Source organism: Tamandua tetradactyla, chromosome 4, assembly GCF_023851605.1.
Source record: "Tamandua tetradactyla isolate mTamTet1 chromosome 4, mTamTet1.pri, whole genome shotgun sequence".
NCBI classification, from domain to species: Eukaryota; Metazoa; Chordata; class Mammalia; order Pilosa; family Myrmecophagidae; genus Tamandua; species Tamandua tetradactyla.
The window spans coordinates 134,641,392-134,667,651 of NC_135330.1; the positions used below are offsets into that span (position 1 = coordinate 134,641,392).

The window sequence follows — 26,260 nt, forward strand, 5'->3', positions numbered from 1 at the left end:
AAATGTGAAGTTCTATGAGTTTTAACATTGATATCAAACTCAAAATGTGGAAATTTTCCATTACCCCCAAAATTTCACTTGCTGACTCTTGATAGATTTTTCCTTTTCTGATTTTTGTTCCTTAAGTTTTGTTTTTTCTACAAGGTCATATAAATGAAACCATATAGTATGTACATCCATTGCTTTCCTCTGAAACATACACACTAGATTTTCCAGCTAACATTTGGCATCACTCATTTTTTCACTTTCATAATCTGTTTGAATTTCCTTTTCAACTCTCCCCTTTTTTATTCTCTTTCACTTTAAATCAATTTTTCCCATACAATCACCCAATTTTTACACATTCACTCAAGTAAAATTTAAATTTAAATAGGATAAATCCTAGTTTGAATAACCCCAGTTTTGAATAACACTTTTTGCCTTCCAATCCAGCAAGGACAATTTGTATTTCCTGAAGACCATTAGTTTCAACATAGTGTAATTTTCACTTAAGGAAACCTATAATATTTCAATTCATTATCCTTGTAGGTCCCAGGATGCTTTGTGGCCAGAACTTGCCTATTAGGTAAAATTGAAATAGAACACATTCTAGAGATTGTGTTTTTACTGGATATTGTAAAAGAAAAAAGAGTACATATTTGACAAATAATGTTTGGAGATTAAATGTGATACATTTTGAACACCATATGAAGAGCCACAGAAAATTAGAAAAAGTAACATATTTGGAGACATCCTTCCTTTATGTCAGCAGACATCATTTATAAATGCACTTTATTTTGTAGACATTACATAGTTAGCACTCTTATCTTATGGAAGAATCACATGATTCAAGCTATGTTTTAGAGAGAAAAGTCTTGGTGGCTCAAGGAAAAAGGAGGGGACTATAATGAGAGTGACAAATATGAAGGTTTATTTAATATCAGAAATGAAAGAAGTAAGGGTCTTAGAATGAACTATATCTATCTATGAAGAAAGAGAGAGAGAGAGAGAGAGAGAGAGAGAGAGAGAGAGAGAGAGAGAGAGAAACATATCTATTATAAGAATTGGTTCATGTGATTATGGAGATTGGCAAGTCTGAATGCCATGAGGCAGCTACAAGTTGGGAACTTGATGCAGGTGATGTTGAAATTCCCTTCATATACAAATACAGTTAGCCCTTCCACAATGTGATTTTCCCCATCATGGTTCCAATAAATTGTGTGTCAGCATAAACAATTAAATGGGAATTTTGAGAGAGTTTTGCTGAAGCTGCAAAATGGAAACTGGGATGGTCCACCATTGCAGAATTAATGAGTTTACCATAATGCATATCAAGAAAAAAAGAGAAGGAAATCCATGATGCCATTGCTGCAGCTATACCAAACAACAGCAAAGCATTTGCATAAACCATAAGGTTCATATTTCTCTAGTACAGAAAATGCAACATTCTTTTGGGTGCAGGATTAATATAAAAAAAAGACACTCCAGTATTCACTTTGGCAGCACATATACTAAAATCGGAATGATACAGAGAAGACTAGCACAGCCCCTGTGCAAGGATGACACACAAATTCATGAAGTTCCACATTAAAAAAAAGGCACTCCGGTAGGCTCTGGCATCATTGGAAAAAATGCTAAGTCTTTGTATGATTTCCTAAGGGAAAATGAAGATGAAAGGTCTACCACTATGGATTTTCAAACCAGCAAGGATGGTTTGAAATAATAATAATAAAAAGGTTTAGCCTACACAAAATAAAAGTAATGGAAGAGGCAGCTTCTGCCAGTCAAGAGGCAGATAGGTAGTTTCCTGAAATCCTGAAGAAACTGATTGAAGACTTCTCTGGTAGAAGGGAGAACCAAGTATTTAATGCAGATTTTCCCGATCATGAGTCACGCACCCCTAACTTCCACAATGTGGAAGGAATAACTGTAGAGAAATTCTTCTTTTTAAAGCCTTCTTCTGAATACCCCCAGTGTAGCAATCAGGCCAGTGCTTGTTTTACCAAACAACTGACACTATAACCTAGCCAAATAGATGCATGAAATTAACTCTCTAGGTCTTAAACTGAGTCAATAAGGGTGATACCAAAAAAAAAAAGAAAACTTAAACTTATGCAAGAATTGGCAATGGTAATAAATGAGTAATCTAAAAAACAAACAAACACTTTTGACAGTTAAATAACAAAAAGCAAGAATCTCATCCAGAATTCTTAAGCATTGCTTAAATTACTGTTGTGTATCATTTTCTTTTTGTAATCAGATGGATTAAAGAATATTTGTGCCAAAAATATAGAAAGTGAGCATAAATGGTGACTATCTTTTTTTGAGGTAACATGAAATAACAAGTAATACAATGGTTGGGATATCAACAATTCTGGGAAAGCTTTTACAAATCTTCTTAAAGATTGAATTTTAGCTGGTTTTCAGGCTATAAAACCTTTCAGCAAATCTACATATTAATAGTGAATACATATTTTTATAGCAAATGAATATATTGTGCATAATTTAAGAATGTGAACTTATAATGTCAAATAGTGAAATGTTAATTTTCAGGAATATAATCATTTATATGTGAAATTCTCTTTTTATATCTGAAAACAGTTATAAAAAGACATGCATTCAAATGGTTACCATAAATCAAAATGATATTTTCATTTTGTTTTGCCCTTGGAAGGAAATTACTTGGAATCTTGAATAATAGAAATCAGATTAAGACTGGATTTTGATAAAGCTGTAATAGTTTAAAAGGCTGATGCACATATTGTGATAGAAAAGGAAGGAAAGGGTCATTGGGCCTGAGATCTCTGTAGAAACAGGAAAGGTCTTGAATCAAAAGCCAAGAGGGCAAAGATCAATGTTCTAGAATAGATGGTGGACCAAAGAGAAACTATATAGATTTTGAAGTTCATAAAAGGGCTAGCAAGACAATCAGAATCTGTACAAAGTGCCAAATTTCACCATTTGGGGAGAGAATTGTACTGTAAACTAGTAAGAACTATCAGTTAAACTGATGTGAATGTGATTCCTGGATAAATTCTATTTTCCTTCCAGCATCTCCTATTCTCTCACTAGGCGCTATCCTTATTTCTCTTTTCTTCTTTTTTCACACTTTGTTTCTCATGGCTGTTATTTATTCTCATTACTTCAACATGGAAATGAAATGGTGGCATTCTACCTACCCGACAGAATACAAAGAAATAAAGATAAGACTCTAAAATACAAACCTATGTAGCACTAGGAAATATAGCAAACACCCTCAGAGTACTTGTCTTTGAGCAATTGAAAGGCCCTTTTTAGATATAATCCAATTAGTTCCCATTATTTATTATTTAATTAGAAAAGTAAATTGTTCTGTGAAACAGAACAGTCAATGGAGAAACTGACTACTGAGTTGTGCATGTGTGATTTGATCATTGTTATCTATGAATAATATACTAATACGTTTATCTCTCTCCTAGAGTCCTTTATGTTTGCGCTTTGTCTATTGTTGATCTAGTAACACATTTCTCAACATGACCATAAACACAGGAAGCAGAATTAAAAGGACATTTTCCTTGGATTATTTTAAATTCTACTACTTTCAGTTAGGTTGTAAGATCTGTTTCTCACTTTTTTAATAATTACATAATGTGATCTAATGAAGATTTATGTACCCCTGGATACCTATGTTTAGCAATTATGGGCATGTTATAAATTGCAACCTTAAAAGACAGGCAAAGTAATGTAAAAACTCTTGAACTTTTTGTCACACATTTCTAACATTGACAGTTAACAAGGAAAGAGCTGTATACTGGTCTTCAAAACTATCTCCACAAGTTCTTGGCTTTTACCCAAATTTGTATTATTTTTTCCTTAATTCCATTTTACTTGCAATAACATGTAATAACAAGCCACTTTAAAATATAAAAAAAATAAAGCATCATAGAATAGCATAAATAGTAATATCTTTGAAATATTTTATTCTTAAGCTTGATAGCAACAATAAAATATGTATTGGTTCTTGTTGAACTTAGTTTACCAGGTACACTGAAACATTGTCTCCTGGGTCTGAATCTTCTTTATAATACATGTCCACTGCCTGTCAGTTTCCTTGCTGTTTCACTTAGAAGATTTCCAGTATTTTTGAAAAAAAAAAATCTCAGGAGATTTTAATCCAAAACACGACTTGATAGAACACACAATAATTTTCCATTTAAGTGGTAGCTTTCTAAAAATACACTACCTCACTAGATAAAGCATATACATTAATATTCATCAATGAGTCTGTAAACTACACTGTGTTTCAAAGATATTTATTTAGATACATATATTAAAATATATTTAAAAATAGATTTTAGTTGCTCTTAGTTTATAGAGAGCTGAGCTTTGGGTTAAAATTAACAAGTTTCAGTGGATGTCATCCTGTCTGGAGAGACCCCATTGACTAGGTAATGGATGTTGCTTAATCTTCAGGGACTCAATCCAAAGAGGATTGGAGCAGTGATTGCTGACAAGAGTCCCTAGCACTTAAATGATTTTGGATTATTCTGGAGCAGCAAGCATTTTAGGGACTACCCAATTTAATTTATTTTATGATACAATTGAAAGGATTTTGTCTATTTATCAATAGTATGTATATATTTATATGTGCAGATGCATGGATATGTATAAATATGTACATATTTGTAGAAAGGGAGGGAGAGAGAAAACCAAAAGCAAATTAATATTCCCAGCCTTAGTGCTAAACAATTTCAATAATTACCAAATTACCTTAGCAACTTTGATATAATTCCTGGAATATGGGCATGTCAAACAATGAAACAATTACTCCTCAGGATTAACAGTATTTTACCTAAGGGTTGTGTCTACACTCTCTTCTTTCTAAGGCTCTTAATCCAAAAATATGCATCAAACTCTGACCACCCCAAACAATTCCCTTCCTCCTAAAACTCACCTTAAAAACATCAAGACTTGAATTCAAACCCCAATGTTACTTTTCTCTAATTTTCCTATTTTGAAATATTTCCAGGAGTCTGTCAAGGTGATATTCTCCTCACAGCAGCAATAGATTAAATAAACCTAGCACTGCTTGATCATCAGGTTTTTCTGAAGATTTTATGTTTGTATGTGTGAATTTATGTGTATATTCATATGTACTACATATAACCATATTTATAACTATGACTAAAAGATATAACTTTATATATCATTTGTTGAATACTTAAAGATTGCCACAAAATAAAAGTCCTTTGTTTCTTTAATCCTGCCATAAAACTTATCAAGAAGGCACTATTGCTAGAAACTCTATAGATAAAGTTTAGGCTTATAGCTGTGAGGTTATGTGCTCCTATACCACTATCATGTGCCAAAATTTGAGCCCAAATTACAGAGTCCAATTGCCTAAACCATATATCCAGTGTTGTGTAGAGCCATATTATACCCTGAGGCAAAAGGAGAAGTCAGCAACTTATTGTGTCTTCAAAATTTTGATATTTTTATCATGGATTTTTAAACATTACTTTGCCTTTTAAAAATAATGTATTAAAATATTATCTGTCTTGATAACTGAGTCTTTTAGCATCCCATTACATTTTTCTCCAGGGCAAGTAACTTACCTACCTCAATTGCCTCACGCTAACCTTGGCTTTGTGGCACATCCACTGCCATTAACACTGCAGAAATCAAGGGATTTGTTTGCTATTTTAGCTTACTACTCCTTGGTTTATTGAGCACAGGCAACTGATCTAACTTAATCTAGGTTTTAATTTCATCTGTGATGTGGGAATCAGATGTATAACACAATGTGATTGTGGATAGTCGATTCAATAATGCATAAGTGCTTTATAATGATTTTGCAAATATTATTGTCAGGTATCAGAAAATAAACCTTAACATAAAAATGGATTCTGTGACATGGGGAACTCTTCAGTTTCTCTCCCTCAGCAGCTCTTGTGACAGGACCTGATGTGACAGCAAGATAGTGAGCAAAAGCGTGCCAACACCAGCACCCCCACCAGAGGCCAGACCAGATAACCATGAGGGTGAGGTCATGATCTGCACCAGCCTGGTATCTCCTGGCGATATCTGTGACCACACATCACCCTCACCCCTCTTGGCACGGTTTTTCCTTTAAAACCACAAGTTGTCAGAAAGAAAATTGGAGCCATTTTTTCTTTCCTTTTGTTGGCAGGTTTTGCTGGCTCCCACCTGTGTGCTCTACTTTTGCTCTCTGCCTGTTTCTTTCTAGCAATAAACCCCTTAAGCTTTAACTTACTGTCCCATGTGGAATCCTTTAACAACCCCGTGCCTAACATAAATGGTGCTGAAACCTGGGATGAAGGCCTGACCAAAGGCTTAGCTTTTGGGCTCCTCAGGGCTATGGGACTGCCTTTCAGTCGACCCAATTTGGACATGGGACTGAGGCTTAAGTTTCTGGCCCCTTGGGGCTACAGGAGCAGCCTTCTGGTAACTCTGTGCCCCAAACCAGCTCAGTCACAATGGTTTCCATGTGATAAATGGTTTTAGTTTCCAGCTCAGATCATCTTAATGTGACACCAACTCACATCCATGGCATTCAAATGACTACAACTAATTTGATCCTAGGTAAATGATAACTTTCAAGTAAGAGTTTTGTTCAGTGTCCCATCAACACCTTGGCCCACCTTAGTGTTGGTCCAAAGCTTGAACTCAGTCTAAACTCTCCAGCTGTATAAGCATTTTCCTGCACAGCAATTAAAAAGCTCAGGGGACACTGTAAGCAAAAGACTGCACACTTTCCTAATGCACAACAACAAACCAGGGGTAGTTACTTTGTTCTTATGGTTGGATCTTGGATCTGGGTAAATTAGCCTCACTTAATGCTACACTGGCCCATAAGCTGCCAATGGAGCTGATAACTTCCATAAACCTCCTGTCCACAGGGCCCCAGTAAGAGTCAGCACGTCCCTGATGCAAGTCCCTAGGGAGACCATAATCCTTCATCAGAGCTGGTAACCATCAGCCTCAAAAGGGGCAGATAAACATAAGTCTCTATGAGCAGACCTCTGTAAGCCTCCTGCAAGCAAAATCCCTAGCATGCAGCAAACCTCCCCCTCCACATTAAAAGTTAGCAAATAATCATGGGTAACACTCTAACAATTCCTGATTCTACCCCTCTCAGGTGTTTACTTCATGATCTTGGTAAACTCCAATTAAAAATAAAATCAAATAAAACAAAACAAAAAAAAACACATATTTTTCTCTGCAATTCGGTTTGGCCACAATACCCTTTAAAACAACAAAAACGTTGCCCCACAACATGGTACTTGTGATGATCTGAAAGTTCCTCCTCCCAAACTTAACAAATTTACTCCTCTGTGCCATTCTATTGCTTGTGTTTAATGTCTGTTTAATTGTTTACTAATATAATTGGCATGTTAAATATATAATGCCTGTTTGTTAGCTAATGTGTTCTGTCTAATTATTAATTGGTATGGTTCTATATTTATATTAGCCAAAAATTGATAACTAGTTACTAATTACAGAAATTCTTTTAAAAAGGGAACTTTTAGGCTGTATTAAAAATTAAAAGCATTATGGTTATGAGTTTATAAAAAGCTTTATTTCTATAACAATCTAACCTCACTATAATTTAAATGAAAATACTATGACAAGTAAAAATTAAGTGTGTTATTTCATAACATTTAACAAAAAATGAAGATGGGATGAGATGGCATATTCAATCCTTTATTTATCACTTTCAAATATATTTCTGTGTTTCTGTTTTGTTTTTCAAATAATAAATTTCATATTCATGTCTGTATGCATTTTTAATGTATAATCTCATACCTCTGGATAATAATGGCAAATCAATAAGAAAATTCTTAACAAGCTCTAAGTTTACTATTTTTCTGTCTGTACAACCAACTAAAAAGTTTTCCTAAATTTATATTTGGGACAAGTTCAATAAACTCAGCATATTTCCCAAAACTTAGTAGTAAATGTACTTTTAAAGTTCCTCATAATTTTAAAATATTATAAAAACAATGGAAGATATTAAATAATAAATATTTTAATTAAACAAATGCAATTTTACTCTGCTTAAATCTGTTCTCCCTGAATTTAAATAAACTTACTAACAAATAAACCAATATTATAAGTACATTCTCAAAATTCCTCTTAAAGTAGCCTAACAGGTTACATAAACTGAGCAATGTACTCAATAATGATACTCATATAAAATATAATAAAATTAAAAATATGCTAATGCTTTAAATATATTCTATTTAAATAAATCAATTAAGTTTAAAAAACATACAAAAAGACTTTTTTTCTAACTTCAACTGAAGTTTAAAAAACCTAACATTTCTTACTTAGCCATTTGTTACCTCAATATGTATCAGAATTTGGAGTTATAATAACTTTATTAATCTAATCTGTCATGAATAAAAAACATAAATCTTAGTTTTTAAGAATTTATATTCTAGTTAAAATATACATTTATTAAGGCTTTATATAAAACAGTGATAACAAAGAAATAAAAGTACTGAAAGAATTTAAAAAGCAAAAAAATTTTTAAAATGACCTAAAAAGTCCTCATAAAAATAACATGCATCAAACTTTTAAATAAAAAAGTAACATTTAAACAAATAAAATTCTAAACCAATTTTTAAAAATTGTAACTTAATCCTGTAAACACATTCCTAGCATTATTTAGCAGTTAAAAATATTGTTAAAAAATTTAAGATTTTGCTAAATTAAAAACATTGAAATATACTATAAAATAATCATTTATGTGTTCTAAGTATATAAATGCCTAGCCATATTCTAAACTCAAACATAAATTTCTTCCCTTCCTCCATTATTTTATAAATCTCTGGCTCTTCTTCCCTGCATAAATACTATTATTAAAAGGAAGTATACAGGTTCAAAAGCTTTATAAATGTATTATCAAATTTATTTCTGAGTCTATGCAGTTTAAATAAATAACTATAGGTAAAATAAATACAAAAGGTGATAAAAAGTTTAAAAAAATTAATTTTATTTGTTATAATCATTGTAAATTACAAGCCCTAAATGAATAAGGAAAGAGAGAGTTGAAGGAAATAATTTTTTGTAGACATTTTTAATTACAAGTTCTAAATGATTGTAAAAAGTTATAAAAAAAGCTTATGAAAATAAATTCTGTCTGCCATAGCATGACTGTAAAGAGTTATAATTTAATAGGTCTGTTTTTATTTCAAAAAAAGGAAAGCTTTTGTGTTACACTTGAATATTCAAATACAACTAAAGTTTTCTCTGTGTTCTATGAACATGAATTGTAAGTATGCCTTTAATATAAGGTATTTTGAAAAACAATTTTTCTTGATCATCCAAATTTTGTGTCTAAAATATTTTACATCAAAATAATATCCTTATTAATGTTTATGCTAGCATTATCCTTTAATTCAGAAAACAAGTCTTCTCACTGTTAGGAAAAAACTTACAAATAATTTATTCTTTCACCTTGTATAAATAAGGCACAAAGATACTAAAATAACTTAACTTATTGCATAAAATGTGTTTAAAATATATTACAATGCTTAAAAATTAATTTTCTATCTTGTTACTAAATAAATTTAAATAAATAAAATATTCATATATTTAAACATTGTATAAATTCCTAAAAAATTAACAATATTCTCACTATCAATGTTATATCCTTATATTAACTTATATAATGTTACACAATGGTATGGTGTTATTAATCATGGTTTTAATTATTTTAAAAAGACTACATATCATAGAAACAGCCAATTGTCAGTTGCACTGCTTTGCTGTAATATTTCTCTAAAAATATATGTGCTGAACTTAAAAAAAAGTTAAACAAATATATATATCATATTTTGTCTGTTAAATAACATAATTCTGGTAAATGCATAAAAATATAATAGAACAAAACCTCTGCTATAATTTCTTAATATAAAACAACTGTCTGATATTTTTATTCCTGAAAAAAATTTCAGTGGTTAGAATGCCCACCTTTCTTGCAGGAGACCTGGGTTCGATTCCCGGACCATGCACGTACCCCCTCCCCAAATAAAAAATACAAAAATTAAAGCTCGAAGTGTAAGTATTAATTACTATCATTAAATTTTGACATACATTACTCTTTATATAACCCTCAAACTCCAATTAAAGATGTAATGAAACTGATATAGTTAAAATAAAAATAAATCAATATACAGAGTAAAAAATTGTGTTGTCTTTATTTTAAAGCTTTAACTGTTGTGTAAGATAAAAGAAAAATGCTTATTTTGTCCAAAATTTGCACTATCTAATTTAATCTGTTTAATAAATTAAACAACCTAATTCAACTTTATTTAATATAAAACCTGGAATAAGGAATAAAATCTTGATGTTTCGTACAGGTTAATGCTTTATACTCTACATTTCAGAGTGTTTGGGGTAAAAATAAAAGAGTGTCTGCAAAGTCCCTTAAGAAACTGAGAAAAATAAAACTATTAGGAATTCCCCAGGAAGCCAAGGCCTCAATTTTAAGGCTTGCCCTTATGAAACTTATTTCTATGCTAGTAAACTAAACCTACTTAGAATCAGTGCCTCTCTACTGTTGCACAAATGTGGCCTCTCTCTAAGCCAAACTCTAAACTTCCCCCCAACGTGGGACATAATTTCCAAGAATATAAACCTGGCAACTAACAACATAAAATATAACTGACATTATCATTGCAGAACATTGCTGGCCCTGGCACTATGAGACATAAGCTCCAAAGATAAGCCTGGCCCTAACATGGATGAACTGATCAAAAAGGGGAAAAGAAATAGAGTTTCAATGGCTAAGAAATTTCAAATTGAGTCGAGAGGTTATTCTGCAGGCTATTCTTATGCAAACTTCAAACAGATATTACGAACTGCCACAATATGGCAAATCCCAAGCAATAATGTTCCTAGAAACCCTAAAAAATATCTAATGTATTTATTAAGTTTGTTTTTCAGAAACTTAAAACCTCAAAACTGTTCCAATGCTAAAGAAGCTCTGAAACTTAAAGACACTAAACTCTCCAAAAATAACTGATGCCATCAATTCATCCCTTTGCCCCTTAAAAGTTATTAACAACTCACTCCACTTTAATTATCCTCTTGAACCCCTGCCCTCTTACAGTGTCTATCTAAGTTTGTTCACAGGTCAACATCAGCAAGATGTTTTTAACATACTCTTGCTACATCAAAAACACTAAAACCTGCTCCTGTCACAGCCCGATTAATGATGCCTCTGCCTGGCTCAAAGCAATTTTTCCTTCCCCAATTTCACCTGGACACAGCAGGAGGTAGTCAAAAAAAGAACCCGACATCCCTGTTCCCTCCAAAAATTGTTTCAAGCTAAGCTAAGCCATTCCCCGCACCCCCGCCCAATCTAATCACATCTTTGGTCAATTTTATTAAAATAAAAAGGCAGAAATGTCACATATCAGAAAATAAACCTTAACATACAAAACGGATTCTGTGACATGGGGGCCCCTTCAGTTTCTCTCCCTCAGCAGCTCTTGTGACAGGATCTAATGTGACAGCAAGATAGTGAGCAAAAGCGTGCCAACACCCCCCCACCAAAGGCCAGACCAGATAACCATAAGTGTGAAGTCATGTTCTGCATCAGCCTGTATCTCCCAGTAATGCCTGTGGCCACACGCCACTCCCACCCCTCTTGGTATGATTTTTCCTTTAAAATCACCACCTGTCAGAATGAAAGTTGGAGCCATTTTTCCTTTCCTTTTGCTAACAGGCTTTGCTGGCTCCCACCTACCTGCCTGCTCTACCTTTGCTCTCTGCCTGTTTCTTTCTAGCAATAAACCCCTTAAGCTTTAACTCACTGTCTCATGTGGAATCCTTTAACGACCCCGTGCCTGACAATTATTAACTCAATTTCACGTAGCTCCAGCAAATAAATTTGCCTAATGAAATAAAAGAACAATGAAAGAAGGTAGGTCTAATTATCATCAGCCTTTACCTTTGAACATTATTTTAAATGTAAAAACATTTCACAATCTGTCAATAAACAAATTTACTTCCTCCAAATATCTCTGTTGAGGATATTGACAAGCGAATTTATACTCCTTTTATTTTTGAGGAAGATAAGGCATTCAAAACTAATGAAGTTAAGAGTTAAATCACTTTCTTCTCTCTCCTAGTTCATTACTCCATTCTCTCCCTATTGCTTCTGTGTTCCAATTACTGAATGAAAATCTTGTATGTCTTGAGAGACGAATTAAAATTGTTTCTAATCTTATTACAAGGAAAGCTTTAAGCTACAATTGAATCAATCAATCAAGTAAAATATAATACCAGTATATTTTCCTTCCATTATTAATGACACTTTATAGGATTAATAAAGCCTCAGCTTGTTCAAAATGACAATGTGTTATGGTTTTATGAGACATTATCATTGGGGGAAGCTGTATGTAGGGTAGACAGGAGTGCTCTGTATTATTTCTGCAACTGGGTTTAAGTTTCAAACTATTAAAAAATTAGAAGTTAAACATCATGGTTAGTTTCATGTGTCAAATTGGCCAAGTGGTGGTACCTGTTTGTCTGGTTTGGCAAGTGCTGGCCTGTCGTGATGAGGACATTTCATAGAATTAAATCATGAGCATGTCAGCTACATCCACAGCTGATTCCATTTGTAATCAGCCAAAGGGGAGTGTCTTCCACAATGAGTGATGCTTAATCTGATCACTGGAAGCCTTTTAAGGAGGATTCAGAAGAGACAGGTTCTCTTCCTGCTTCGGCTGGTGAGCCTCTCCTGTGGAGTTCATCCAGATCCTCCATCAGAATCATCAGCTTTGCAGCCTGCCCTGTGGATTTTGGACTCTGCATTCCCACAGTCATGTGAGACACTTTTATAAACTTTATATTTGTGAGTGTTTCCTGTTGATTCTGTTTCTCTAGAGAACCTTAACTAATACATCTTGGTATACATTATGGTTCTTAAGAAACAGAATCTTAAAAATGTTTTTTTATGAATGATTTTCTACTCTGACTGGACTCAAAGACACTAAAGACTCTGATTCTCATAATCAGAATAGCACTCCCAATCCATGGGGTGAGTTGGCAAAAGAGAGTCAAAATATCACCATTTGATTCTCCTAATGCTTCACTTGTATGAAGCCAGGCTCTGGGGGATAATGTTTTTGACACCTTTACAGAGTTTCGTGGAAATAAGACATATAGAGATGTTGGCTGGTTGTTGTTAGATACACTGGCTACATTAAGGAGTGAAAAGGATGGGCTTAAGGCTTCAAATGAGAAGCTTAAGCACCATCTGAAAGTTATAGATGTTTCTATGAGTATCCTGAAGGAAAATCTTATTTCCTGTAGCCATAGGCTTGAGATCTCTGAAAATCAGACTCAGAATCTTATTGTTAGAGTAGCAACTTTACAACTTCAACTGAAATCTCAGTCTTGCATGGTGTCTGCCATTAAAGTGAAGGCATTGATTGGAAAGGAGTGAGACCCTGAAAAATGGATGGTGACATCTGGATTGATAATGATGTTGGGGGTGAGGTTGAAGCCCTAGGTCATGCTGAGTCTTCTCTAGATAACCCCGTAATAGTTTACTCTGGGGACATAACCACCCTACCTCCAGCCTGCCTTGAGTTGGCCACAAAACCTTCTCCTGAAGGGATTAGCCCTAGAGTGATTAATCCTGTTTCACCAGATGAAACTGCAAATGAAAGCCTTGAAGCAAATGGCTTGGAAGATATTTCTAATTCTTTTCATGACCCACCCCCACCACCCCTCATTTCTTCCAGACCTATAACTAGACTCAAGTCCCAACAGGCCCCTAAAGATGAGGTACAAAGTATCACACATGAGGAGGTATGTTATACTCCGAAAGAACTGTGTGAGTTTTCTAATTTATATAAACAGAAATCAGGGGAATATGTGTGGCAATGGATTTTAAGGATGTGGGATAATGGTGGGTGGAATATAAGGCTGGATCAGGCTGAATTTATTGATATAGGCCCAATAAACATAGATTCTACATTCAATGTTATAGCTCAAGGGGTTAGAAAAGGTATTAACAGCTTGTTTGGGTGGTTGGTTGAAACATGGATCAAAAGGTGGCCAACATTACCTGAGGTTGAAATGCCAGAACTGCCCTGGTATAATGGAGATGAGGGGATCCAGAGGCTTAGAGAGATTGGAATGTTAGAGTGGATTTATCATGCAAAGCCTGCTCTTATACTCCAGAAATGTCCTGAGGATGCACCTTTTACCAGAACAGTGAGAAATAAATTTGTGAGACTAGAACCATCATCCCTCAAGAGCTCTGTGGTTGTACTTCTCTGTAGGTCAGATATTACTGTAGGAACTGCTGTCACTGAGCTGGAATCCTTAAACACAATGGAGATGATGGGAACCCAAGTTGGCAGAAGCCAGGTGGCAGCACTTAATCACCAAAGACAGGGTAGACGTGGCTATTACAATAGACAGCAAACTCAAAGCAGGTGTCAAAATTATATGACTCACAGACATTTGTGACATTGGCTAGTAAATCATGGGGTACCTAGAAATACAATAGAAGGGCAGTCTACTAAATTCTTGTTGGAGCTGTATAAACAAAAGAGTTCTAAGTCAAGGGAACAGAAGTCTAACCTGAATTACAAAAACACAGAGTCACGGCCCCTTAATCAATTTCCAGACTTGAAACAGTTTACAGACCCTGAGCCCCTTGAATGAAGGGGAGGCCAGGTCCCTATGGGGGAGAAACCTGTTACACTGCCACAAATTTATACTGTTAACCTTCCTCTAAGTCTTCCCCAAGGAGACCGATGCCTTTTACCAGGGTAACTGTGCATTGGGGAAAAGGAAATGATCAGATATTTCGGGGATTATTAGACACTGGTTCAGAAGTAACATTAATTCCAGGGGGCCCAAAACTTCACTCTGGTCCACCAGTCAGAGTAGGGGCTTATGAAGGCCAGGTGATCAATGGAGTTTTAGCTCAGGTCCATCTCATAGTGGGTCCAGTGGGCCCCTGAACCCATTTTGCAGTTATTTCCCCAGTTCCAGAATGTATAATTGGCATAGACATACTGAGCGACTGGCAGAATCCCCACATTGGCTCTGTAACTCATGTAATGAGGGCTATTATGGTGGGAAAGGCCAAGTGGAAGCCACTAGAACTGCCCCTACTGAGCAAAATAGTAAATCAGAAGCAATACCGGATTCCTGGAGGAACTGCAGAGATTACTGCCACTCTTAAGGACTTGAAGGATGCAGGGGTGGTGATTCCCAGAACATCCCCATTCAACTCTCCTATTTGGCCTGTGCAGAAAACAGATGGGTCTTGGAGGATGACCGTGGATTATCGAAACTCAACCAGGTGGTAACTCTAGTTGCAGCTGCTGTTCCAGATGTGGTATCATTGCTTGAGCAAATCAGTACATCCGCTGGTACCTGGTATGCAGCTATTGATTTGGCAAATGCTTTTCTCTTCATAGCTATTAGTAAGGACCACCAGAAACAGTTTGCTTTAAGCTGGCAAGGTCAGCAATATACTTTCAGCAATATATTGTCCTAACTTGGAGGTATATCAACTCTCCAGCCCTATGTCATAACCTTGTCTGCAGGGACCTTGATCATTTTTCCCTCCCACAAGACATCACACTGGTCCATTATATTGATATCATATTGATTGGACCTAGTGAGCAAGAAGTAGCAACTACCCTAGACTTACTTATAAGGCATTTGCATGTCAGAGGATGGGTGATAAATCCAACAAAAATACAGGGGCCTTCCACCTCCATGAATTTTCTGGGTGTCCAGTGGTGTGGGGCATGTCGTGATATCCCTTCTAAGGTGAAGGAGAAGTTGCTGCATCTGGCCTCTCCTATGACCAAAAAAGAGGCACAATGCCTAGTTGGTCTTTTTGGATTTTGGTGACAACATATTCCTCATTTGGGTGTGCTACTCCAGCCCATTTATCAAGTGACCAGAAAAGTTGCTAATTTTGAATGGGGACCTGAACAAGAGGAAGCTCTGTGCCAGGTCCAGGCTGCTGTACAAGCTGCTCTGCCACTTGGGCCATATGATCCAGCAGATCCAATGGTGCCGGAAGTGTCAGTGGCAAATAGAGATACTGTCTGGAGCCTTTGGCAGGCCCATATAGGAGAATTACAATGCAGATTTTGGATTTTGGAGCAAAGCCTTACCATCTCCTGCAGATAACTACTCTCCTTTTGAGAAACAGCTTTTGGCCTGTGTGGTAGTTAGATTCAGTTGTCAACTTGGTCAGGTGAAGTCACCTAGTTCTGTTGCTGTGGACACAAACCAGTGGTACGTGAATCTCATCTGTTGCTAATTACATCTGCAGTCGGCTAGGAGGCGTGTCTGCTGCAATGAGTGACGTTTGACTTAATTGGCTGGTGCTTAAATGAGATAACGCAAGGTAGCACAGCCTAGCAGCTCAGCATTCCTCATCTCAGCACTAGTAGCTCAGCCCAGGCCTTTGGAGATGCAGAAAGACGTCATCCCGGGGAAAGTTGTTGGAACCCAGGGGCCTGGAGAGAAGACCAGCAGAGACCATCTTGTGCCTTCCATGTAGGAAAGAACCTCAGTGGAAAGTTAGCTGCCTTTCCTCTGAAGAACCAACAAAATAAATCCCCTTTTATTAAAAGCCAGTCTGTCTCTGGTGTGTTGCATTCCAGCAGCTAGCAAACTAGAACAGCCTGCTACTGGACCTTAGTAGAGACTCAATGCTTAACCATGGGCCACCAAGTTACCATGAGACCTGAGTTGCCTATCATGAGCTGGGTGTTGTCTGACCCACCAAGCCCTAATGTTGGGCGTGCCCAGCAGCACTCTATTGTAAAATAGAAATGGTGTATACAAGATAGGGCCAGAGCAGGTCCAGAAGGCACAAGTAAGTAATATGAAGAATTGGCCCAAATGCCCATGTTTCCTCTCCTGCCACATTACCTTCTCTTTCCCAGACCAGAGCATGGCCTCTTGAGGAGTTCCTTACAGTGAATTGACTGAGGAAGAGAAAACTCAGGTCTGGTTTATAGATGGTTCAGCACTATATGCAGGTACCATCTGAAAGTGGACACCGGCAGCACTACAACCCTTTCTGGGGTGTCCTTGAAGGACAGTGGTAAGGGGAAATCCTCCCAGTGGGCAGAACTTCGAGCAGTACACCTGGTTTTTCATTTTACTTGAAAGGAGAGCTGGCCAGAGGTGCATTTGTATACTGACTCATGGGCTGTTGTAATGGTTTGCCTAGGTGGTCAGGAACTTGGAAAGACCATAACTGGAAAATTGATGACAAAGAGGTCTGGGAAGAAGTATGTGGATAGTCCTTTCTGAGTGGGCTAAAAACCTGAACATATTTGTGTCCCATGTGAATGCACACCAGAGGGTGACTTCAGCAGAGAAAGGTTTTAATAATCAAGTGGATAAGATGACCCGTTCTGTGGATACCAGTCAGTCTCTTTCCCCAGTAACTCCTGTCATTGCCCAATGGGCTTATGAACAAAGTGGTCATGGTGGTAGGGATAGAGGTTATGCATGGGCTCAGCAACATGGACTTCCACTCACCAAGGCTGACTTGGCTACAGCCACTGCTGGGTGCCCAATCTGCCAGCAGCAGAGACCCACACTCAGCCCCTGACATGGCACCATTCCCCAAGGTGACCATCAACTACATGGTGGCAGGTTGATTACACTGGACAACACCCTTCATGGAAGGGGCAGCGATTTATTCTAACTGGAATAGACACATACTCTGGATATGTGTTTGCTTTCCGTGCATGCAATGCTTCTGCCAAAACTCCCATCCGTGGGCTTACAGAATGCCTTATCCATCATCATAGTATTCCACACAGCATTGTTTCTGACCAAGGAACACACTTCACAGCAAATGAATTGCGGGAATGAGCACATGCTCATGGAATTCTCTGGTCTTACCATGTTCCCCATCAACCAGAAGCAGCTGGATTGATAGAACGTTGGAACGACCTTTCGAAAACTCAATTATGGTGCCAACTAGGTGGCAATACCTTGAAAGGGTGGGATAATGTTCTCCAGGCAGCTGTATATGCTCTGAATCAGCATCTGCTGTATGGTGTTGTTTGTCCCATAGCCAGGATCCACGAGTCTAGGAACAAAGGAGTGGAAATGGGAATGGTACCACTCACTATTATACCTAGTGATCCACTAGGAAAATTTTTGCTTCCTTCCCTGTGACCCTGAGCTCTACTGGTCTACAGGTTTTAGTTCCAAAATAGGGAGTGTTTCCACCAAGAGAAACAACAATGATTCCATTGAACTGGAATTTAAGACTGCCACGTGGTCACTTTGGATTACTAATGCCACTGGATCAACAAGCCACAAAGGGGATTACATTATTGTCTGTAGTGATTGACCCTGACTATCAGGGGGAAGTAGGACTGCAACTAAATAATGGGTGTAAAGAAGAGTTTTTTTGGAACATAGGAGCCCCCCTAGGGTGTCTTTTAGTACTACCATGCCCTGTGATTAAAATCAATGGAAAACTGCAACAACCCAATCCAGGCAGGACTCCCAATGACTCTGAAACTTCACAAATGAAGGTTTGGGTCACCCCACCAGGCAAAGAATCATGGTCAGCTGAAGTGCTTCCTGAGAGTGAAGGGAGCATGGAATGGGTAGTGGAAGAAGATAGTGATAAATATGAACTTCGACCACGTGATCAGTTATAGAAATGAGGACTGTAATGTTGTTTTGTTCAGGTTATACTATTTAAGTTGTAAGATATCAAGTTTCAGAATGATTATTACCCAAGGATTTGTACCTTATTCTGGAGAGATTTAATGTGTTCCCAGTTATATGCAGAACAGTTGAATATTGCTAGATGAAAGAAATAACATGTGTTTTATTGTTTTTTATTTAGAAATTAGGTATGGTTTAAGGTGGTATGTATAGCTGCCAAGCTGACAAGGGGTGGACTGTCATGATCAGGTTCACGTGTCAACTTGGCCAAGTGGTAGTACCTGTTTGTCTGGTTGGGCAAGTGCTGGCCTGTCTGTTGCGATGAGAACATGTCATAAAATTAAATCATGATCTTGTCAGCTACATCCACAGCTAATTCCATTTGCAATCAGCCAAAGGAGAATGTCTTCTGCAATGAGTAATGCTTAATCTGATCACTGGAAGCTTTTAAAGAAGATTTGGAAGAGACAGGCTCTTCCTGTTTCTGCTGGTGAGCCTCTCCTGTGGAGTTCATCCAGACCTTCCATCGGAACTGTCGGCTTCACAGCCTACCCTGTGAATTTTGGACTCTGCGTTCCTGCAGTCACATGAGACATTTTTATAAATTTTATATTTGTGAGTGTTCCCTGTTGATTCTGTTCCTCTAGAGAACCCTAACTAAAACATTATATTTCTAAAAATACTGGAAATATCTGGGAGAGCATTACTTTGAGTGGGGGAAGTCATAGAGCTATTTAAATGATCCTCATGCAAGATGCATAAATTGTCTGAGACGTTGTTTGCTAATTTCTCAATTTGAATAATGAAGATGTTAAAAGATTTCTGCTGTCTTATTTTTATGAAAGAAAAGCCTTGGTGATAGTCTTTTCTTGCAGAATATGTTCTGAGTCACCTGAAGTAATAATGCTCTAACAGTGCGACTTTCCAGAGAGCAACAAGACACGTAAATGGGTGGCATTACTCTGGAGATGGGAATTTTCAAACAGATTCAATCCAATTATTACCCACTGGGTGACTGACAGGGTGCTGGGTTTTGAGGTTATTGTGGAACTGGAGAGGGGTGAATGGAAATAAGTCAAGTTAGAAAGCTGCAAACTCTGTTTCTCTCATCAAGGGTGCAGTTTTCCTTGAATAAGCATTATTCAGATAGTTGCTAGCCTTTGGTAAATTTTAAACTCTGAAAAATATGATCTGTGACAATCTGCCAGTCAATTTCATTGCTTGCATGAAGGAGTAGATTTTTGGAGACCCTTAGTCTACCATTCCATAAGTTTCTTTATGTATCCATTTCTAAAAAAATTTAAGAAGCATGAAATAAGATGAGTTTCATTTTAGAAACTGTCAGAGTGAACAGCTTTGACATGTATGTGATGACTTCCATAATTCAGCCAGGTTGAGATTCAAGGTCAAGGGATATGGGGATGTTGGTGGTAATCCACTAGCCATTCAATAAAGATTCCCAAGATGATCATCTGCCACCTGGTGGCAAGTTGATTATATTGGGCCACTTCCATCATGGGAGGGGCAGCAATTTGTTCTAACTGGGATAGACACATACTCTGTATATGGATTTGCCTTCCTTACACACAATGCTTATGCAAAAACTACCAACCATGGACTTACAGAATGTTTTATCCACTGTCATGGTATTCTACACAGCATCACTTCTAATCAAGGAACCCACTTCACAGCAAATGAAGTGTGGGAGTGCACAATCTCATGGAATTCTCTGGGCTTACCATGTTTCCCATCATCCACAGACAGCTGGGTTGATAGAATGATGGAATGGCTTTTTGAAGACCCAATTATGGTGCCAACTAGGAAACCAGGTGCAGGGCTGAGGCAATGTTCTCCAGAGGCTTTGTATGCGCTAAATCAGTATCCGCTCTACAGTGGTGTTTTTTCCATAGCCAGATTCACAAGTCCAGGAATCAAGGTGGAAACAGGAGTGGCACCACCCACTACACCCCTAGTGATACACTAGAAAAATTTTTGTTTCCTGTCCCTGCAACCTTAAGCTCTGCTTGTCTACAAGTCTTAGTTCCAAAAGAAAGAGTGCTTCTCCCAGGGAATGCAACAATGATTCCTTTTGAACTAGAAGTTAAAACTGCCACGTGGTCACTTTGGGATTTCATGACATTGAATCAGCAGGCATGAAAGGTGATCATTGTACTGTCTGGGTTATTCCCCTGAGTATTAAGGGGAAATAGGACTGCAACTACACAATGAAAGTAAAGAAGAGTTTTCCTGCAATACAGGAAATCTCATAGGGTATCTGTTCTTACTCCCATGCCCTGTAATTAAAGTCAATGGAAAACTGCAACAACCCAATATAGATAGGATTACCAATGGCCCAGAAACTTAAGGAATGAAGGTTTGGATTCCTCACCTGGCAAAGAACTATAGCCAGCTGAAGTGCTTGCTGAGTGTAAAGGGAACATGGAACAGGTAGTAGAAGAAAGTAGTGATAAAAATGAACTGCAACCATGTGACCAGTTACAGAAATGAAGACTGTAATGGTATATATATATATTTCCTCCCAGTTTTGTTATGAGAATGTTTGTATTTGTACATAAGCAAGTATCTTGTTTTCTTCATATGACATAAGTTGCCTTGTTCATCTTATAATTTAAGTTATGAGACATCAAGTTTAACTGTGAATGTTACCTAAGGACTTGCACCCTATTCTGGAGAGATGTAATACATCTCTAGTAGCATGCAGGACAGTTGACTATTGTTAGGTAAAACATATGTCTGTTATTGTGCTCTATTTGGAAATTAATCTTATTTCAATGTGATGTGCATAGTTGCCAAGTTGATGAAGGGTGGACTGTGATGGTTGCTTCAGGTGTCAACTTGGCCAGGTAATGTGCCCCCAGTTTTCTGGTCAGGCAAGCACTGAGCACTGCCCTAACCATTGCTGCAAGGATATTTCATGGCTGCTTGATAAAACAGAAGGCTGGTTTAATAAATCATCAGTCAGTTGATTGCAGCTATAGCTGATTACATCTGTGATCAACCAAGGGCATGTCACCTGCAATGAAATAATCCAATCAATTGAAGACTATTAAGGGAGAAGAGATGTTTTCACTGTTCTTCTGCATAGCTTGTCAAGATCCTTCATCAGAGCTGCCAGCTTCACAGCTTGCTCTACAGATTTTGGACTCTTGCATTCCCACAGTTGCTTAAGACACCTTCATAAATCTCATATTTACAAATATCTCCTGTTGTTTCTGTTTCTCTAGAGAACCCTGACTAATTGGATATTTTTACACATGTGACAGAAGACTGACACTCAACCTTAACAAAACTTTCTCCCCAAATATTTCTTCTTCCACTTCAATCTCTTTAACTCCTCCAAATACCATCTATTCTGTGGTCCCATCTAGAAATCTCTCTTACTCACCCCCCACCTAATTAATTGTAAAATATTTTTGATTACTTATACTAATATTTCTCAAAATTGTCCATGTTTTAATATCCTTTTAAGATCGGGACACTAAAATATAAAATTTGGACTCCTTATCTGACACACTGCCAGTTCCATCATAATCAAAGAGGAATAATTGAATGCAAATCTGATAATTTCAATTTATTCTTCTGACTAAGGAAACAGCACTATTTACATTTTGGATAGATAATTCTTTGTTGTGGTAGCTGTTCTATGCAAGGTAGGATACTTAGCAGCATCTCTGGCTTCCACCCTTGATAACATTGGTTATACCCCCTCGCCCATAGTCTGAACAAGAAGGTTCACAAACCTTGGCAAATGTGCCTGGGGGTGGTAATATTGCCACCACTGGGAACCATTACTCCAGATAATCAGTAAAAAAATCACATCCCTAAATATGGCATATATGAGCTTTCTAAATTGTTTTTTTTTTTTTTTTGGCCAAATTGTGAAGTGATTATTTATTTCTATCTCATTTATTTGAGGGCTACTGTCTGACTTATAGGAAAAATTAAACGTGCTTGAAGGAAGAACAGCTGGAAGTCTTATTTATCATAATGCTCCAAACGCCTAACATGTTTGCAGAAATAAAGAATGTATGACTCATCCCAGATAAATCTAATAATGGCTCCATTAGCAGCACAATTAATCTCTCAGGCCTCACAAATGGGGAAGAAATCTCTTTTGAATTTCCACCCCCATTTGGAGAACTTCAGGTACCGGAAAGACCCAATTTATAGATATAAAGAGTTTTCATGAGTCTAGAGTTGGGGAGCTCTGATGGTGATGACAAACACATTTATTACAAGGGAAGAGGTTGATTACATAGATAATAGGGAAATTAAAATTTTAATTTTATATCCTAAATCAGCAAACGGAGGCCTAAAAAACATCCACTAAATTGCTTATCGTCACATGTATAGCTATTAGAAAATTTGGAGCCCTGTTTGTTTGAGTTGTAGTCTAGCACCATTTCAACATAATCAAAAAATTTTGAGATAGCTTGTGAAAGAGTGATTTGGAACCCCTGTATAAAGGAAATATCTTTGCATAAATCAACAGGCCCTGAGAAGTTTATCACAATAGATTGCATTATTTATTCATCAAGAAAGATTAAATAATCTTTGAAACATTTTCTGTTTAAAGAAAACTTTTTTTAAATGCATTTTACTAAAATACTCAGCAAAATGGTTAAAGCAAAAATGTGTTTTTGGAATTTGGAAATCGACTTTCAAGAATAGCTTCCTTAGCTATTACAGAACTTTCTTCAAGCAAGGATAAAAAGACACGATTTCATGTACTCTGTTGTACAGCTAAAAAATTATAATGTAAAATTTAATTTTTTCAATTGAATTTTCAAGATGAAAATATAAATGATTTTATCTAGCAATTGTGAAATTTAATACAATGCTATATCTTATAAATATACATGTTTAATTTAATATTGTTATACATACATAAATATGCCTCAAATCATTAGATGTATGTTTAAAATGGTAGTTTATCTATATGTAGAGGTAGGTCTAGTTTTTCAATAATGAATTTATAATGCCAGTAGATGTATTATTGTTTGCTGTTAAAAGGCATTATTGACAACATAACAAAGGCCTTAATGAGGCAAATTAATGTATACAAGGTAGGAGGTATTGAGACACTAAGGCATTTAGAGACTCATAATGCCATGGCAACCTATTTTTTAAAAATTCACAATAGGGCTAATAAAATACTATCCCACAAGTAATTCCATTGTCTGGAAACCAAAAAAATAAAAGATTAACATTTCTTATCCCTACAATAGGACCCTGCTAATGTGTATTAGTCTTTGTTATCAATTTCTTAAATCAGGAAAATTAGAAATGGTAGTAATTATAATAAACATCACTGCTGTTTTTCTCAGTAATACCAAAAATATTATGTAAATATTTAAGAAGCAGTGAGTGCTATATATTATGTATTTTGGCATTGCATGGTTATGGCAAGAAGCTTAAAAATATTTTTGAAAGAATACATAAATAAGAAATAATTAAATTAATTAATAAACCACTTACTGAATATGTATTTTGTGCAGGCACTGTGCTGCAATGTTTATGGCTAATATGTGTTAAAATTTTTTCTTAGATACCTTGTGAGTGCTTTATATTAATCATACTTAACAGTCAGAATGCTTCTCTGAGGTGGGTTTAATTGCCTTCATTTTTCTGAAGAAAAATTAATAGCTGGACCTCAGAGAAGTTACATCATTCCTACTATAACATACCTTGTAAGTAGGATACAAACTCAATAATTCCCTCACCATGAATTCTATATCCTAGCCTTTTCAACTATACCACACTACTTTTGAGTGAAGGAATAATGAGCCAATGTGGATTTCACCAAGGAATAAACTTCTAAGGCAGCTTTATTTTGAATGAGTTAATTGTTCAACCATATATTTTGGTTAGTATGATAGGCAGAAAAATGTTCCTACCCTTTATTAAAGTCCATCTCTTAATCCATTGGTTCTGTGAATAGCTTATGTTGTATAGTCTCTTAGATGCCTAGGGCTGCAGTAACAAAATACTTCAAAGAGTTGACCTAAAACAAGATAAATTTATTAGTTCACAGCTCTGGAAGCTACATATCTAAAATCAAAGTGTCAGTAACCAAAATGACAGCAGGGCCATGCTTATTCTTATACCTATAGGGGAGAAGCCTTCTTTGGCTCTTCTAGTTTCTTGTGTTGTGCCACTCATCACATGGCATTCTTCTCTCATGTCTTTGTCTCCTCTCTTCTTCTTGTAAAGACACCAGTCCTATGGGATTGAGGGACCGACCTATCTCCAGTCTGATCTCATTTTAACTTGTGTTATTCAATCTGTAATGACCCTATTTCCAAATATGATAGCATTTTGAGGACTGGGGATTAGGTCTTCAGTGTATACATTGATGAAACAAAATTCAACCTAAAACAGTCTACCCTCTGGCCCCCTGAATTTAGGGTCTTCCCACATACAGAATACATTCATCCCATCCCAACAGCCTTCAAACCTGAAGCCAGTCCATCATCAATTTCAAGTCCAATATCTTATCTAAGTCAATTATGGGTATGGCTCATTCAAGAGAAAAACTTGTCTCTACTTGCGGACCTATGAAATTAGGAAACAAGTTATCTGCTTCTAATATACAATGTTGGGCAGCCCTAGGACAGAAATTCACTTTCCACAAGGGAGAATTTAGAATGAAAATGGGGTTGTCAGTCCCAAGCAAGTCCAAATCCCAACAGGGAAAATTCCATTGGATGTTAAAGCCTGAGAGTAATCTTCTGTGGTTCAATTATGCTCTGTTATCCAGGACCACAGAAGTGATGGCCCCATCCTGTTTAATCACTGTGGTGAAGGCCCTTCCCTCTTCAAGCGCTGTGGAGGTGGCCTTACCATCTCGACTTGAGGAGGCCCAAGAACAGGCCTCTACGTTCATGGATCTGCCTTTGTAATCATTTTTCCATGTGTCCTACCTTCCCTGTGCTTTTCAGTCTAGATTGGTAAGTTTCTCTTTGCATAAAAGTCTCAAAAACCTTCTCAGGCTCAAATGCAATTCATGGAAAGTTCAAGCCATCCATAGATCTTTCCTGAAAAATAGCATGTCCTTTCCTGGCTTCTGCTGGCATGGATAATTGGATTCAATGTCACATGCCTAATTTATTTAGCAAATGTTTATCCAGACACAACCTTGGACCTGGCTCCAGTGTACACAATCTGGATAGGTTGAAAATTTTCCAAATATCAAGTGCTGGTCCTCATTGCTTAAAAGTTCATTCCTAACCTCAATTTAGCTCTCTCCTCTTGCAGAGGCAGCACCTTATGCATCTTCCACACTTTGCTTGGAAATCTTCTTAGCTAGTTAGCCACATTCATTGCTTACAAGTTCTGCCTTCCATTTGTGATAGAAAGACAATTCTGAAAAGTTCCCTGCCCCTTTAAAACAAATGATTTTTTTTCAGTTTACAATAACATTTTATTCATTTCTAAGGCCTCAGCCCTAGCACTTTTGTCTATATTTCTACCAAAAATCTCTTCAAGACAATCTAGAATTTTTCTATCAAGTGCCTCAAATTTCTTCTAGCCTCTACTCATTACCCAGTCCCAA

The 26,260-nt window shown here is 36.7% G+C and overlaps 1 non-coding gene across 1 annotated transcript; it reads left to right on the plus strand.

Moving 5' to 3' along the window:
- Positions 1–1,466: 1,466 nt before the first annotated feature.
- LOC143681884 (U6 spliceosomal RNA) lies at positions 1,467–1,573 on the plus strand. Its single transcript, XR_013174935.1, has one exon. It is a non-coding gene; the product is annotated as a U6 spliceosomal RNA (small nuclear RNA).
- Positions 1,574–26,260: the final 24,687 nt, after the last annotated feature.